The sequence below is a fragment of the Mobula hypostoma genome, chromosome 19 (assembly GCF_963921235.1).
Source record: "Mobula hypostoma chromosome 19, sMobHyp1.1, whole genome shotgun sequence".
In the NCBI taxonomy this organism is placed as follows: domain Eukaryota; kingdom Metazoa; phylum Chordata; class Chondrichthyes; order Myliobatiformes; family Myliobatidae; genus Mobula; species Mobula hypostoma.
The window spans coordinates 22,739,572-22,755,095 of record NC_086115.1 but is presented as its reverse complement, the minus strand read 5'-3'; the positions used below and the strand labels follow the sequence as shown (position 1 = coordinate 22,755,095).

Below are 15,524 nucleotides of genomic sequence, written 5' to 3'. Positions count from 1 at the left end.
TCCTCCCTCTGGTACTCCTCCCCCCTTTTCTTTCTTCCATGGTCTTCTGTCCTCTCCTATCAGACTCCCCCTTCTCCAACCCTGTATCTCTTTCACCAATCAACTTCCCAACTATCACCTTGTATATCTTCCTCTCCTCCTCTTACCGCCACCCCCCCCTCCCCCGGCACTTTCTTACTCTGACTCCTCATCTTTTTTTCCCCAATCCTGATGAAGGGTCTCGGCCCAAAACGTCGACTGTACTCTTTACCATTGATGCTGCCTGGCCTGCTGAGTTCCTCCAGCATTTTGTGTCTGTTTTTTTCCCCAACTGGTGACCCTCACTGGGCACGCTTACCCACACCTGATCGTGAGGTGTGACTTAAGTATATTATGCTTGAGGAGAGTTAGCTTAGTGATCATAAAGGGGATGGATACAATTTTCGGCTTCGCAATTTTTTTTAAAATTTTTAGTAAATTGCTGACAGGTTTTGGAACTTTTCATTTGATTTGACATGATATTTTGTAGATTAGCTACAAAAATCCTAATACAATATATTTTAAATTTAGAACGTGAGACAGTAAAATGTGAAAATAGTTGTGGCAGCTGAATACTTTTTCAAGGCACTGTATTTAAAGATATCGGTAAGTCAAGTGTTCACAAATCAGGGACAGCCTGTATTCCTCCCCCCCCCCACCAGAATGACAATATTAGACTCCGAGGTAAATTTTTATTACTTTTGTAAGAATGGTTAAATGTCCTTTATCTCTGAATTTACATAATCCACAAAGGTCAACTTGGTGATTTACCGTTTTGTTGAGATGCTCCTATGAAATAACTTGAGACATTTTGCTATGTTTAAATCTTGCTATTAATGCAAGTTTTTGTTACCTCTGCTGCTGCTGTTATTAAAGAACAAAACCAAGTCAATAGAATCCCATGAGACCTGCTTGCAATTCTTTCTCAAGCACCAATGTACCCAGTGAATTTCACTGGAATCACAGGTGGCAGGATTGAAGGATCATATTGCAAATATAAGCTCAGCAAGAAACTTGTATTCCCAGAAACTGGATTGTGTGGTGTGATGAAACATCATAAATAGGTGAAAAATTGACAGTAAATAGTGAAAAATTAAATAGAGAGGTACTGTAAAATGTTGAGTTTATGTGTACAATTTTGTCAGTACGAAACTGCGTCATTCACTGGAGCTCTATATTCTGTTTAAAGATGCATTGGTGGTATCATGCAAAAGCAAAAAATGCCTAAATCACTCTGCGTGTCAGGGAGCATTTGTGTAGAGTGAAAGACAGAACCGACCCTTGAGGTAAAGTAGAGAATGGACTGAACTCCATAGTGGTGAGGGAGAAATCCAATGAATGCTCATTATAAGCCTAGATCCAAAGGACCCAAATAAAAAAAAACACTGGAAACCAACGCCAGCCCTGGAAGCAATCACACCAGCGTAGATCTTCAGTAAACAATGGGTATTGGAACATGAAATTCAGTGAGGATCTTAATTGTTGACAAAAGTTAACGTTTCATTGATATACTGGAGGCTCTGTTGGACAAGGTCAACTATGGATGTACGTCCTCGCTGTCTATATGACACCCAAGCCAGGGCACTACGATGCGGACTGCAAACTGTTGCCCAGGCAACAGTCTCCTCCTCTCCACGCAGCCGGTGAATCCAAAGGAACAGCAGGGACCATTACAGTTTGGCATCAGTGGCATTGCAGGAGTTGCCAGTCAGCATGGGAGTTAAAACAGGACTGCCTTAGGGACTCTAAAAGAAATGGCACGAGCAGATGCACCACTGTCATGTGTCAATGCAGAGTAAGTATGAGGAACCTACGTATGAAGTTATGTCACCTTGTAAACCTGACAACACCAAAGCAGAGTAAAATTAGAGGGAGGACTATCAACAGAGAGAAGTTATGGATGCTCTCTTAATGAATGGGAATCAATCAATGAGAAAGGGTAAGCAAACACAATCAGCAGTGGATTACTGGGTTACCAGAGATCCGGCTCAGTAGAAGATGCCATTCTGTTAGTCAGATCCAGAATTCTCATACCCCAAGAGATGTAAGGTGAAGCACATTAGAAGATACATGAGGGTCATATGCAGACTGAGACTTTTAGCGGCCCTACCCTGATGTAGAGGGAAGTTGAGGAGAGAAGAGGTATTGACGTGCACAATTTGCCTGAAGTACAAAAAGTTCACAAGAAGAGGTCACATCTATTGAAATGTCATTAAAGTTATGGCATTCTGTGAGATCATATTTGTTCACACAACAGAGAACGGGATCTCGCTGTCATAGACTGTTAGTCCAAATTTCCATTCATCAATAGAATTAATATTCTGAAGGTACTACAAAAGCCACAACAGTCAGAATCCTCTTAGCAGAACAAGAGATTCCTCGTATGTCAATAGGTGATAGCAGGACATACTTTAATGTGAAAGGACTCATTGGGCTTGCAGAGGGATGTCGATTCATCGTTGTGGTCTCACCCCATACTGCCTGTGAGGACATTGGTTTATAGAGAGATGATTATTCCAAACAGTCAGGAGAACCCTAATCAAAGCAAGGGTTCTTTTGAGTGTTTGGACAATTCAATATTGTGCCAATGGGTGTGAGCTGTAAGCTACCAAGCAGAATATGAGGTACACTTTTTCTAGTTTATGTGTAGTCCCTTCGTGGATGAGGACAGACAGGTTTGTGTGGGAATGGAAGAGGAGTTGAAATAGTTGCAGCTGGAATGGCCACTGCAAAACAGGTGCCTCATCTACCTTTGATCTCACCAATGTCACGGAGGCCACATCATGAGCTCTAAGTGCAACAGACCAAACTGGAAGAGGTTTATATGAATCTCTGACTTAGCTGGAAAGGCAGATTAACTCCCTGGATGCTGGTGAGCGAGGAAATGAAGGGGTAAGTATTGTATCTCCTGTGATTCTGGACGTATGTCCTGTCAATTCTTTAAACCAGAAGAACTGCACATCATTGGCATGAAGATTAATTTTACAGTTTTATATAGCCCACACCACACAGTGTTCCTTTCCCACACCCATCAATCCACTTAGGATCCTTGTCCCTTTGTTCTCCTTCTACACCCCTCTCCACCCCCATTATTACCTGGACTCACTACAGTCCCCTATGTGGCTCTATCTGGCCATCATCGTCCACCATCATCTGGTTCCACATACCAGCCTTTATCTAACACCTTCCTCTCTCTTCTATATACTCATTACCTTCCCATTAACCCCTCAGTCCCAATGTAGGGCTTCAGCCCAAAGTATCAACCATCCTTTTGCATTCAAAGATGCTGCTCAACGTACTGAATTCTTCCCAGAATTTTTTTTGCCTTTTTATGAACTATTAGCTGAGTTGTGATGAGGGCAAACAATGTACAGACAAGAACCAAGTATGAAAACGTGAACCAAGCTGAGGTCATTAGTGAACTTGGAAGCTCTAGAATCTAGTCTCGATCTTACATCATTATGACTGACACTGAGATGAGAGGGAGCTGAGTTGGTGAAACAGGAACCATCAAGAACAAAACTAAAATCATCAGGATCAATATTGGCAACAAAAAACAAGACTGAATAAGGCCCCAACTCAACACCACAAGAACTGACTATGGCCAAGTTAACAGAATCAGAATCAGTATCGGGTTTAATATCACTAGCATTTGTCGTGAAATTTGTTAACTTTATGGCAGCAGTACAATGAAATAGGTGATAAATATAGAGAAAAATACTGAATTACAGTAAGTATATTTATGTTGATTAAATTGATAAGTTAAAATAAGTAATGCAAAAGAAAAGAAATTAAAAGTAGTGATGTAGTGTTCATGGGTTTAATTTCCATTTAGGAGTCGGATGGCAGAGGGGAGGAAGCTGTTCCTGAATCACTGAGTGTGTACCTCCTTCCCAACAGTAACAGTGAGAAGAGGGCACGTCCTGGGTGGTGGGAGGGTCCTTTTTCTCCAATAACATGGAGATGTAATATTTTACCAACTTGATAACACCAGGAATGTATTTTTGCAGTTAGAATAATAGAGTTTAAGTAAATTGATGCTGATCAAACAAATAATATTAAAGTTAGAGTTAATGGTGAAAAAGAAGACTATGAAACATAGAAACATAGAACACCTACAGCAGAATACAGGCCCTTTGGCCCACAAAGCTGTGTCGAACATGCCCTTACCTTTGAACTACCTAGGCTAACCCATAGCCCTGTATTTTTCTAAGTTCCATGCACCCATCCAGGAGTCTCTTAAAAGACCCTATTGTTTCCGCCTCCACCACAGCCGCCGGCAGCCTATTCCACACACTCACCACTCTCTGTATAAAAAAACTTACAGCTGACATCTCCTCTATACCTACTTCCGAGCACCTTAAAACTATGCCCTCTCGTGAGTTGTAAGAATAGAGAAATATGATGTTAATGTAGTATCTCACTTTCTCAAGGGTTCTATAACAGTGGGAATGATAGGTAGGGTAGTTGAATGCTTCTCTTGTGGGATGTGGGAAGGCAGGGAGACCTCCAGTCTCCCTGACGACTACAACTGCAAGAAATGTATCCAGCTACAGCTTCTAACACTCCGCATTAAAAAGATGGAGCTGGAACTGGATGAATTCTGGATCATTCGGGAGGCTAAAGGGGTGATAGATAGTACATGTAGAGAGGTAGTTTCACCCAAGGTGCAGGACACAAGAAACTGGGTGACAGGCGGGAAGGGGGAAGAGGGTTAAGGAGCCAGTGCAGAGTATATCACTTTGGATACTGTTGGGGGTGTGGAGGGTTGACCTAACAGAGGAAAGTCACAGTGGTCTGGCTGTGAGTTTGTGTCTATGACTCTGAAGGGAAGTGGGGAGAAGAGGAATACTGTGGTGATAGGGGGTTCATTGTTAGGGGAATGGACAGGAGGTTTGCTGGGTGACAATGAGATCCCCAGATGGTATGTTGCCTCCCAGGTGCCAGGGTCTGGGATGTCTTGGATCATGTCCTCAGCATTCTTAACTGGGAAGGTGAACAGCTTGAAATCATGGTTCATGTAGGTACCAATGATATGGGTAAGACAAGTGATGAGATTCTGCATAGGGAGTTCAGGGAGTTAGGTGCTAAGTTAAAGGGCAGGACCTTCAGGGTTGTGATCTCAGAATTGCTATCCATGCCACTTGCTAGTGAGGCCAGAACTAGGAAGATTATACAGTTCAATACATAGTTAAGGAGTTGCTGTAAGAGGGAGAGCATAAGATTTTTGGATCATTGGACTCTCTTCTAGGGAAGGTGGAACCTATACAGAAGGGACAGTTTGCACCCGAACTGGAGGGGGACTAGTATTCTAGCGTGAAAGTTTGCTGGTGCTGCATGGTTTGGTTTAAACTAGGCTTGCAGGGGGTTGGGAAGCAGAATGCCAGAACAGTTAATGGAGAGGTTGTGGAGGCAGATGTTGGTAAGACCTCAGACAAAGTTAGGAATCAAAACATTGAGCATGGTGCGACTAGTGCCCCGAGCTGTGTATATTTCAATGCAACAAGCATTGTAGGAAAGGCGAATATTAGTGCTGAAGATGAGGTAGCTGCTTTACAAACAGAGGCAACGTGTAGTGAGGAGAAGCCATTGACAGGGCAAAATTGCAGTCAACAGGATGAGTTTCAACATAAAAGGCAGACAAAATCGAAAAGGGTGAGTACAGAACTGAAGATGTTTTATTTGAATGCTCGCAGTATACAGAGTAAGGTAGATGAACCTGCAGCACAGTTGCAGATTGGCAGGTATGAGGGCTAGAAGATTTTAGCTGGGAGCTTAATGTCCAAGGTTAAACATTGTACTGAAAAGATAGGCAGGAAGGCAGAAAGGATGGCATGGCTGTGTTGGTAAAATATGAAATCAAATCATTAGAAAGAGCTGACGTAGGGTCAGAAGATGTTGAATCATTGTGGATAGAGCTAAGAAACGTAAAAAGACCCTGATGCCAGTTTTATACAGACCCCTAAACAAATCCCTAAACCCCTAAGAATGTAGCGTACAAATTACAGTGGGAGATAGAAAATGCAGCCCAAAAGGGCAAAGTTATAATAGTCATGCTGGACTTCAATGTGCAGGTAGTTTGGGAAAATCATGATGGTGCTGGATTACAGGAGGAGAAATGTCTAGAGTGCCTACGAGATGGCTTTTTAGAGCAGCTCGTGGTTGAGTCCACTGAAGGATCAGTTACTTTGAATTGGGTGTTGTGCAATGAACCAGAATTGATTAGAGAGCTTAAGGTAAAAGAACCCTTAGGGGTAAGTGATCATAGTATGATTGAATTCACCCTGACATTTGAGAAGGAAAAGCTAAAGTCAGATGTATCAGTATTATAGTCGAGCAAATGAAATTACAAAGGCTTGAGAGAGGAGATGGACAAAATTGACTGGTAAAGAACACTGGCAGGATGACAGCAGTGCAGCAATGGTGGAGTTTCTGGAAGCAATTTGGAAGGCATAGAATATATACATCCCAAAGAGGAAGAAGTATTCTTAAGGAATGATGACACAACCAAGGCAAACAAGAGAAGTCAAAGCCAGCATAAAAGCTAAAGAGAGTGCATATAATAGAACAAAATTAGCAGAAAGTTAGATTGGGAAGACCTTAAAAAGCAACAGAAGGCAACTAAAAAAGTCATTAAGAAGGTAAAGATGGTATACAAAAGTAAGCAAGCCAATAATATTAAAGAGGATACTGAAAATTTCTTCAGATACATAAAATGTAAAAGAAAGATGAGAATGGATATCGGACCGCTGGAAAATGATGCTGGAGAGGTAGTAATGGTGGACAGACTGAAAAAGTATTTTGCATCAGTCTTCACTGTGGAAGACACTGGTAGTATGGTGGAAGTTTCATGTGTCGGGGGCATGAAGGTATGTGAAGTTGCCATTACTATGGAGAAAGTTGTTGGGAAGCTGAAAGATCTTAACTTAGATAAGTCACCTGGACCAGATGGTATACACCCCAGAGTTCTGAAAGAGGTGGCTGAAGAGATTGTGGCGGCAATAGTATTGTTCTTTCAAGAATCAAAAGATTCTGGAATGGTTCCAGAAGACTGGAAAATTGCAAATGTTACTCTACTCTTCAAGAAGGGAGAGAAGTAGAAGAAAGGAACCTATAGGCCAGTTAGTCTGCCCTTGGTGGTTGGGAAGATGTTGGAGTCGATTATTAGGGATGTGGTTTCAGGGTACTTGGAGCCACATGATAAAATAGGCTGTAGTTAGCATGGTTTTCAGAATGGGAAGATCCTGCCTGACAAATCTGTCGGAATTCTTTGAAGAAATAACAAGCAGAATAGACAAAGCAGAATTGATTGATGTTGTGTACTTGGGTTTTCAGAGGGCTTTTGACAAGGTGTCACACATGAGGCTGCTTAATAAGCATGGTATTACAGGAAAGATTCCAGCATGGATAAAACAGTGGCTGATTGGCAGGAGACAAAGAGTAGGAAGAAAGGGACCCTTTTCTGACTGGCTGCCATTTACTAGTGGTGTTCCTCAGTGATCTGTGATGGGACCGATTCTTTTTACATTATATGTCGAAGATTTGGATGACAGAAATAATGGGTTTGTTGCAAAGTTTGTGGACGATACAAAGATAGGTGGAGGGGCAGGTAGTTTTGAGGAAGTAGAGAGGCTATAGAAGGACTTAAACAAATTAGGAGAATGGGCAAAGAAATAGCTGATGGAATACTGTGTCGGGAAGTGTATGGTCATACACTTTGGTAGAAGAAATGAAAGGGTTGACAATTTTCTAAATGGAGGTAAAATACAGAAAACTGAGGTGCAAAAGGATGTGGGAGTCCCTGCGCTGGATTCCCTAAAGGTTAATTTGCAGGTTGAGTCTGTGGTGAGGAAAGTAAATACAATGTTAGTATTCATTTCAAGAGCACTAGGATATAAAAGCAAGGATGTAATGTTGAGACTTTATAAAGAACTGGTGAGGTCTCACCTGGAGTGTTGTGTATGGGTCCCTTAACATATAAAAGATATGCTGAAACTGGAGAGGGTTCAAAGGAGGTTCACGAAAATGATTCCAGGATTGAACAGCTTGTCATATGAAGAGGGTTTGATGGCTCTGGGTCTGTATTGACTGGAATTCAGAAGAATGAGGGGTGATCTCATTAAAAGGTATCAAATGGTGAAAGGATTCAAAAGAGTGGATGTTGAGAGGATGGAGAGTCTACAGCCAGAGGACACAGCCTCAGAATAGAAGGACGTCCCTTTTGTCATAAGGTGGGCTTTGATGGCAGACCCAAATGGAAGACACAGACACTGAAGTACTAGGAACTGGACTGGACTAGGCTTAGGGACAGGACAGGACACAGACTAGGAGCTAGGACAGGAATTCAGACTTGGGCTAGGACTTGGCTAGGAAAGCAGGACCAGGACAAGGAACTTGGAACTAGGAGCCTGGGCTTGGAGTCTGAGCCAGATACTGGACAAGGACCCAGAACCTGGGTCTTGACTCGGGCTCGGACTCCGGAGCTAGGTGAAGACATGACATGGTCTTGGGAGACAGGAACCTTGAAGCCTTGAATGAGGACTGGGCGCTCGGAGCCTTGGTCTAGAGCATGGGAACATGGAGCCTTGGACTTGAGAGAGACAGGAACACAGGGACATGGAACACAGAGCCAGGACCCCTCCTTGGGAACAGGACGTAGGGCCGGGACTCATATATAGAACACAGAGCCAGGAACCCCCATTGGGAACAGTACATAGGGCTGGGACTCATATACAGAATGTTGAACACAACGAGATGGTTCCCAACACAAGGTAGCGGCAAACGGCCAGACCTACCTAGTGAAGGCGATTATACAGAGATGGTTCTCAACACAAGGTAGCGGCAAATGACCAGACCTACCTAGCGAAGGTGATTATACAGAGATGGTTCTCAACACAAGGTAGCGGCAAACAGCCAGAACTACCTAGCGAAGGCATGGACACAGAGACAGTTCCCAACAACGATAGACAGTTTCCTATCTTGACACAGCAAGGCTCTGGTCTCGCTCCAGTAGTAGAACTTGACAGCGAAACAGGCAAGGCTTCAGAAGGAAGAGGAAGAGAAGGGAACAGTCCAATCGCAGGGTAACGGCAAAGATGGCCTGATTTACCCCACGGAGGCCGAGGACGGGATACTGACAAGACAAACCAGCACCCACACTCAAACCCAGGGCCACTTATATTCCCAGCTCCAAGACGAGCATCAGGTGCCTATGATTAAGCCCAACTGAAACAAGGGACAGCCGAAAGACCCGGAGTCCAGAGTCCATGGGCTGGACCGTGAACTGGAATGTGGACTTCACGGACCGGACCATGACAATTTTAGAATGGAGATGAGGAGGAATTTCTTTAGCCAGAGAGTGGTGAGTCTGTGGAATTCTTTGTCACAGGCAGCTGTGGAGGCCAAGTCTTTATGCATATTTAAGGCAGAGATTGATAGATTCTTGATTGGTCAGGGCAGGAAGGAACACGGGGGAAAAGGTAGGAGATTAGGGCTGAGAGGAAAATTGGATCACCCGTGATGAATTGGTGGAGCAATCTCAATGGGCCAAATGGCCTACCTCTGATCCTATATCTTATGGTCTTATGAGTCCAGCTGATCGTCTGATGTATGTTGTAGTCTGGAGTATTTGGTTAACAGGGAATTAGTCCACAGTATGGCATACATGATAGAATTTAATTCATCCTTCAAGAGAATGAATCGATGAAAGTCTTTTGCTGCAGGTGATGTACCTGGGCAAGTACTAAAGCTCTATGCAGACTAACCTGGCTGGAAAATTTACAGACCTCTCGCTTCTGTATTCTAAGGTTCATATCTTCTTCAAGAGGGCATTGATTGAACTGGTGTCCACGAAGAGCAGAGTTACATGCCTCAATAACTCCTGTTATGTATCAATTACATCAACAATAATGAAGTGCTTCTCGGAGCAGGGGCTCCCAACCTTTTTCATGTCATGGACCAATGCCATTAAACAAGGGGTCCTTAGATCCTAGGTTGGGAGCCCCTGTTTTAGAGGTTGGTTATGGTACAAATGTCAGTCCCAGAGATGATTGGTATCTGTTTTAATTTGCCTACCATCATTACAAAAGGTCAACAGCTGATGCAGTTTCTCTGGCTCTCAGCTGGTCTGATCCATCTGGACATCAGGAACTCATATGTCAGACTGCTGTTCATTGACATCCCATCCAAACTCTTCATCAAATTTCAAGGCCCAGGTCTCTGTACCTCTCTCCACAACGGGATACTTGTCATCTTTATCAGCAGCTGTCAGTCAGTTTGGTCAGGCAGGGGAGGTTGATGCAACACCCACCGGTCCTCATCGAGGGATCAGCAGTGGAAAGGGTGGACAGCTTCACGTTCCTGGGTGGCAACATCTCTTGAAGACTTATCCTGGGCCCAACATATCGATGCAGTTACAAAGAAGGCACACCAGTGGCTATATTTCGTTAGGAGTTTGAGGAGATTTGGTATATCACCGAAAACTAATGAGTTTCCATAAATATACCACAGAGATCATTCTGACTGGTTGCAACAGCATCTGGTAAGGAGGGGCCACTGCACCGGATTGGAAAAAGGTGCAGGAAGTTGTAAACTGAGCCAGCCCCATGATGGGCACCAGACTCCCCACCATTGAGGATATTTTTAAGACGTTCGTTTTAAAGACATCCATATTAAAGACATTTAAAAAGCCAGCTCAAAGAGGTGGCATCCAACACTAAGGACCCCCACCACCCAGGACATGCTCTCTTCTCATTACTGCCATCGGGGAGGATGTACAGAAGCCTGAAGACACATAGTCAATGTTTTAGGAATAGCACATTCCCCTCCGCCATCAAATTCCTGAATGGACCATGAATCCACGGACACTACTTCTCTGTTTGCTCCTTTTTGTATGACTCGTTTGTTTATTTTTTATTGTGACTTTTAAGTATTTCTCTGCACTGCTGCACAAAAAAACAAACTTCATGACAATCTGTAGGTCACTGATAATGAACCTGATTCTGACATCTCCTCCTTGCTGACAGTCCACACAGGTGCACCTCAAGACTGCATGCTCAGCCCCCACTCTATTCTTTTGGCATGCATGATTGCTCTTATGCCATAGAAATTTCACCGTTGAACAAATTACAGCTGGCAGTGAGTCACTTACCGGAAAAAGTTCAGATTCCTAGTTGAGTGCTGCCACAACATTCAATGTCAATCAAATTCAAAAGCTAAGATGACCTGTCCTGGGCACTGCACAGCGATGCATTCATGAGGAAATTGCGGCAATGTCAATACTTTCTTAGGAGGCTAAGGAGGTTCAGCTTGCCATTGAAAGCATTAATAAACTTCTATGGAGCTACTGTTGAAAGTATCCGGACTGGCTGCATCATTATCTGGCACAGCAGTTCAAATGTGCAGGAATGTAAGTATCTGAAGAGAGTAGTGGACTTTTTCCAATACGTCATGAGCACATCTCTCCCCACTATTGGTAGTATCTACTGGAGGCACTGTCTCCAGAAAGCAACACCTACAAACGAAACGCCCTACCATCCTGGCCATGCCACCTTCTCGCAGCTACCAGCAGGCAGGAGGTATAGAAGCCTGAAGTCCCATGTCATAGGTTCAAGGCAGCTACTTCCCTTCAACTATTCAGTTCTTGAACCAATCTGCACAACCCGGATCACTACAGCCCAGCAACACTACGACCACTTTTCACTAAAAGGTTCTTTGATTTTTTTTTGTTATAAGTATGTTTTTTTCTCGTGAAAAGAGTCTTTAACTTATGTTTCCCTGTGAATACTGCTTAAGTGATGCTCTCTGCCTGTGATGCTGCTGCAGGTTAAAGGCAGGTCGTGCCTTATGAGCCTGATTGAATTTTTTGAGGATGTGACTAAACACATTCATGAAGGTAGAGCCGTAGGTGTAGTGCATATGGATTTCAGCAAGGCTTATGGGATCCGAGGGGACTTTGCTTTGTGGATCCTGAACTGGCTTGCCCACAGAAGGCAAAGAGTGGTTGTAGACAGGTCATATTCTGCATGGAGGCTGGTGACTAGTGGTGTGTCTCAGGGATCTGTTCTGGGACCCCTACCCTTTGTGATTTTCATAAATGACCTGGATGAGGAAGTGGAGGGATGGGTTAGTAAGTTTGCTGATGACACAAAGGTTGGGGGTGTTGTGGATAGTGTGGAGGGCTGTCAGAGGTTACAGCGGGATATTGATAGGATGCAGAACTGGACTGAGAAGTGGCAGATGGAGTTCAATGCAGATAAGTGTGAGGTGGTTCATTTTGGTAGGTCAAATATGATGGCAGAATATAGTATTAATAGTAAGACTCTTGGCAGTGTGGAGGATCAGAGGGATCTTGGGGTCCCAGTCCATAGGACAATCAAAGCTGCTACGCAGGTTGACTCCGTGGTTAAGAAGGCATACGGTGTATTGGCCTTCATCAATCGTGGGATTGCGTTTAAGAGCAAGAGGTAATGTTGTAGCTATATAGGACCCCGGTCAGACCCCACTTTGAGTACAGTGCTCAATTCTGGTCACCTCACTACAGGAAGGACGTGGAAACCGTAGAAAGGGTGCAGAGGAGATTTACAAGGATGTCGCCTGGATTGGGGAGCATGCCTTATGAGAATAGGTTGAGTGAACTCGGCCTTTTCTCCATGGAGCGACGGAAGATGAGAGATGACCTGATAGAGGTGTACAAGATAATAAGAGGTATTGATCGTGTGGATAGTCAGTTGCTTTTTCCCAGGGATGAAACGGCTAGCATGAGAGGGCACAGTTTTAAGGTACTTGGAAGAAGGTACGGAGGAGATGTCAGGGGTAAGTTTTTAACGCAAGGAGTGGTGAGTGTGTGGAATGGGCTGCTGGCAGCGGCGGTGGAAGCGGAAACGATAGGGCCTCTTAAGAGCCTCCTGGGTGGATACATGGAGCTTAGATAAATAGAGGGCTACGGGTAAGCCTAGGTAGTTGTAAGGTAAGGACATGTTCGGCACAGCTTTGTGGACCGAAAGGCCTGTATTGTGCTGTAGGTTTTCTATGTTTCTATGTTTTCATTGTACCTGTGCACACATGTACTTGTGCAGATGACAGTAATCTTGCCTTTGACTTAAGTGTGGAGCAACACACACAAAATGCTGGAGGACCACGGCGGGTCAGACAGCATCTCTGGAAACAGTGGACATTTTGGGCCGAGACTCTTCATCAGGAAACGTGATGCTGCCTAACCTGCTGAACTCTCCCTGCATGTTTTGTGTGTTGCTCTGGATTACCAGCATCTGCAGGATCTACTGTGTTTTTGACATTCATTTACGATTTGTTTACCTGGATGCCAGTCTACAATCTGGTATGTTTGGTTATATATCTTCTTTGTCTAATATCAGATTTCCAGTCTTGGCAGTATTTAATTACTGAAGTCTGTAGCCAACTAATGGGAGAAAGTACACCTGACCACATGCTCACCAATCGACCCTTCACAGATGTGTTAATTCACGATACTATTGGTAGAATTGACCACCTCTCACCATCCTGGCTTATCTCTTCTGTGCTGAAGGGGACTACTCTTGTACTAAATGGGGCAGATTTATTAGAATATTTAAACTGGGCTTCTATTGGAAGCTCTGGGTCATCAGCAGCAAATTAGTGTCTAACTTTGTGGCTCAGCATACGCCTCACATTAACACTGCCATTGATCCAGAGAATGAAAGCTGATACACAGAAGGCAAAACTAGAGAAATTGTAGCACAGGGAATAGACCACAAGACCATAAGATATAGGAGCAGAATTAGGCTATTTGGCCCATCAAGTCTGCTCCACCATTTCATCATGGCTGATCTATTTTCCTTCCCAGCTTCAAACTCCTGCCTTCTTCCCATATCCCATCAGGCCCTGACTAATTATGAGTCTATTAGCCTCTGCCTTGAGGGTACGCCAGGTAATTTTGAAAATGAAGCTTTTTCTCTTCATTTTGACCTTCTGTCCACACTGAAACGGCATTTTCATCCCCCGAAAACGGAGATTTTCATAAACGGTCTCCAGAGTGAATAAATCTGAAAACGCCTAATATCCATTGTAGTGTGACGGGGTAAACGGAGAGATTTAAAAACGCTGTCATGACAACACCACAACAACAATGCTTTCTCCACTTCTCGTTGACTTTATTAACTTTGCCTCCAACTTTCACCCTGCCCTCAAGTTTACCTGGTCTATTTCCGACACCTCCCTCCCCTTTCTAGATCTTTCTGTCTCTGTCTCTGGAGACAGCTTATCCACTGATATCTACTATAAGCCTACTGACTCTCACAGCTATCTGGACTATTCCTCTTCTCACCCTGTCTCTTGCAAAAACGCCATCCCCTTCTCGCAATTCCTCCGTCTCCGCCGCATCTGCTCTCAGGATGAGGCTTTTCATTCTAGGACGAGGGAGATGTCTTCATTTTTTAAAGAAAGGGGCTTCCCTTCCTCCACTATCAACTCTGCTCTTAAACACATCTCCTCCATTTCACGTACATCTGCTCTCACTCCATCCTCCCACCACCCCACTAGGAATAGGGTTCCCCTGGTCCTCACCTACCACCCCACCAGCCTCCGGGTCCAACATATTATTCTCCGTAACTTCCGCCACCTCCAACGGGATCCCACCACTAAGCACATCTTTCCCTCCCCCCCTCTCTCTGCATTCTGCAGGGATCGCTCCCTACACAACTCCCTTGTCCATTCGTCCCCCCCATCCCTCCCCACTGATCTCCCTCCTGGCACTTATCCGTGTAAGCGAAACAAGTGCTACACATGCCCTTACACTTCCTCCCTTACCACCATTCAGGGCCCCAAACAGTCCTTCCAGGTGAGGCATCACTTCACCTGTGAGTCGACTGGGGTGATATACTGCGTCCGGTGCTCCCGATGTGGCCTTTTATATATTGGTGAGACCCGACGCAGACTGGGAGACCGCTTTGCTGAACATCTACGCTCTGTCCGCCAGAGAAAGCAGGATCTCCCAGTGGCCACACATTTTAATTCCACATCCCATTCCCATTCTGACATGTCTATCCACGGCCTCCTCTACTGTAAAGATGAAGCCACACTCAGGTTGGAGGAACAACACCTTATATTCCGTCTGGGTAGCCTCCAACCTGATGGCATGAACATTGACTTCTCTAACTTCCGCTAGGCCCCATCTCCCCCTCGTACCCCAGCTGTTACTCCTTTTTATGCACACATTCTTTCTCTCACTCTCCTTTTTCTCCCTCTGTCCCTCTGAATATACCTCTTGCCCATCCTCTGGGTCACCCCCCCCCCGTCTTTCTCCCTAGGCCTCCTGTCCCATGATCCTCTCGTATCCCCTTTTGCCTATCACCTGTCCAGCTCTCGGCTCTATCCCTCCCCCTCCTGTCTTCTCCTATCATTTTGCATCTCCCCCTCCCCCTCCAGCTTTCAAATCCCTTACTCACTCTTCCTTCAGTTAGTCCTGACGAAGGGTCTCGGCCTGAAACGTCGACTGCGCCTCTTCCTATAGA

At 44.5% G+C, this 15,524-nt stretch overlaps 1 protein-coding gene across 4 annotated transcripts in view; it reads left to right on the top strand.

The window, feature by feature from the left end:
- LOC134358901 (leucine-rich repeat transmembrane neuronal protein 3-like) overlaps window positions 1–15,524 on the top strand; it is a 338,976-nt gene that overhangs the window by 43,188 nt on the left and 280,264 nt on the right. The window lies entirely within an intron of this gene.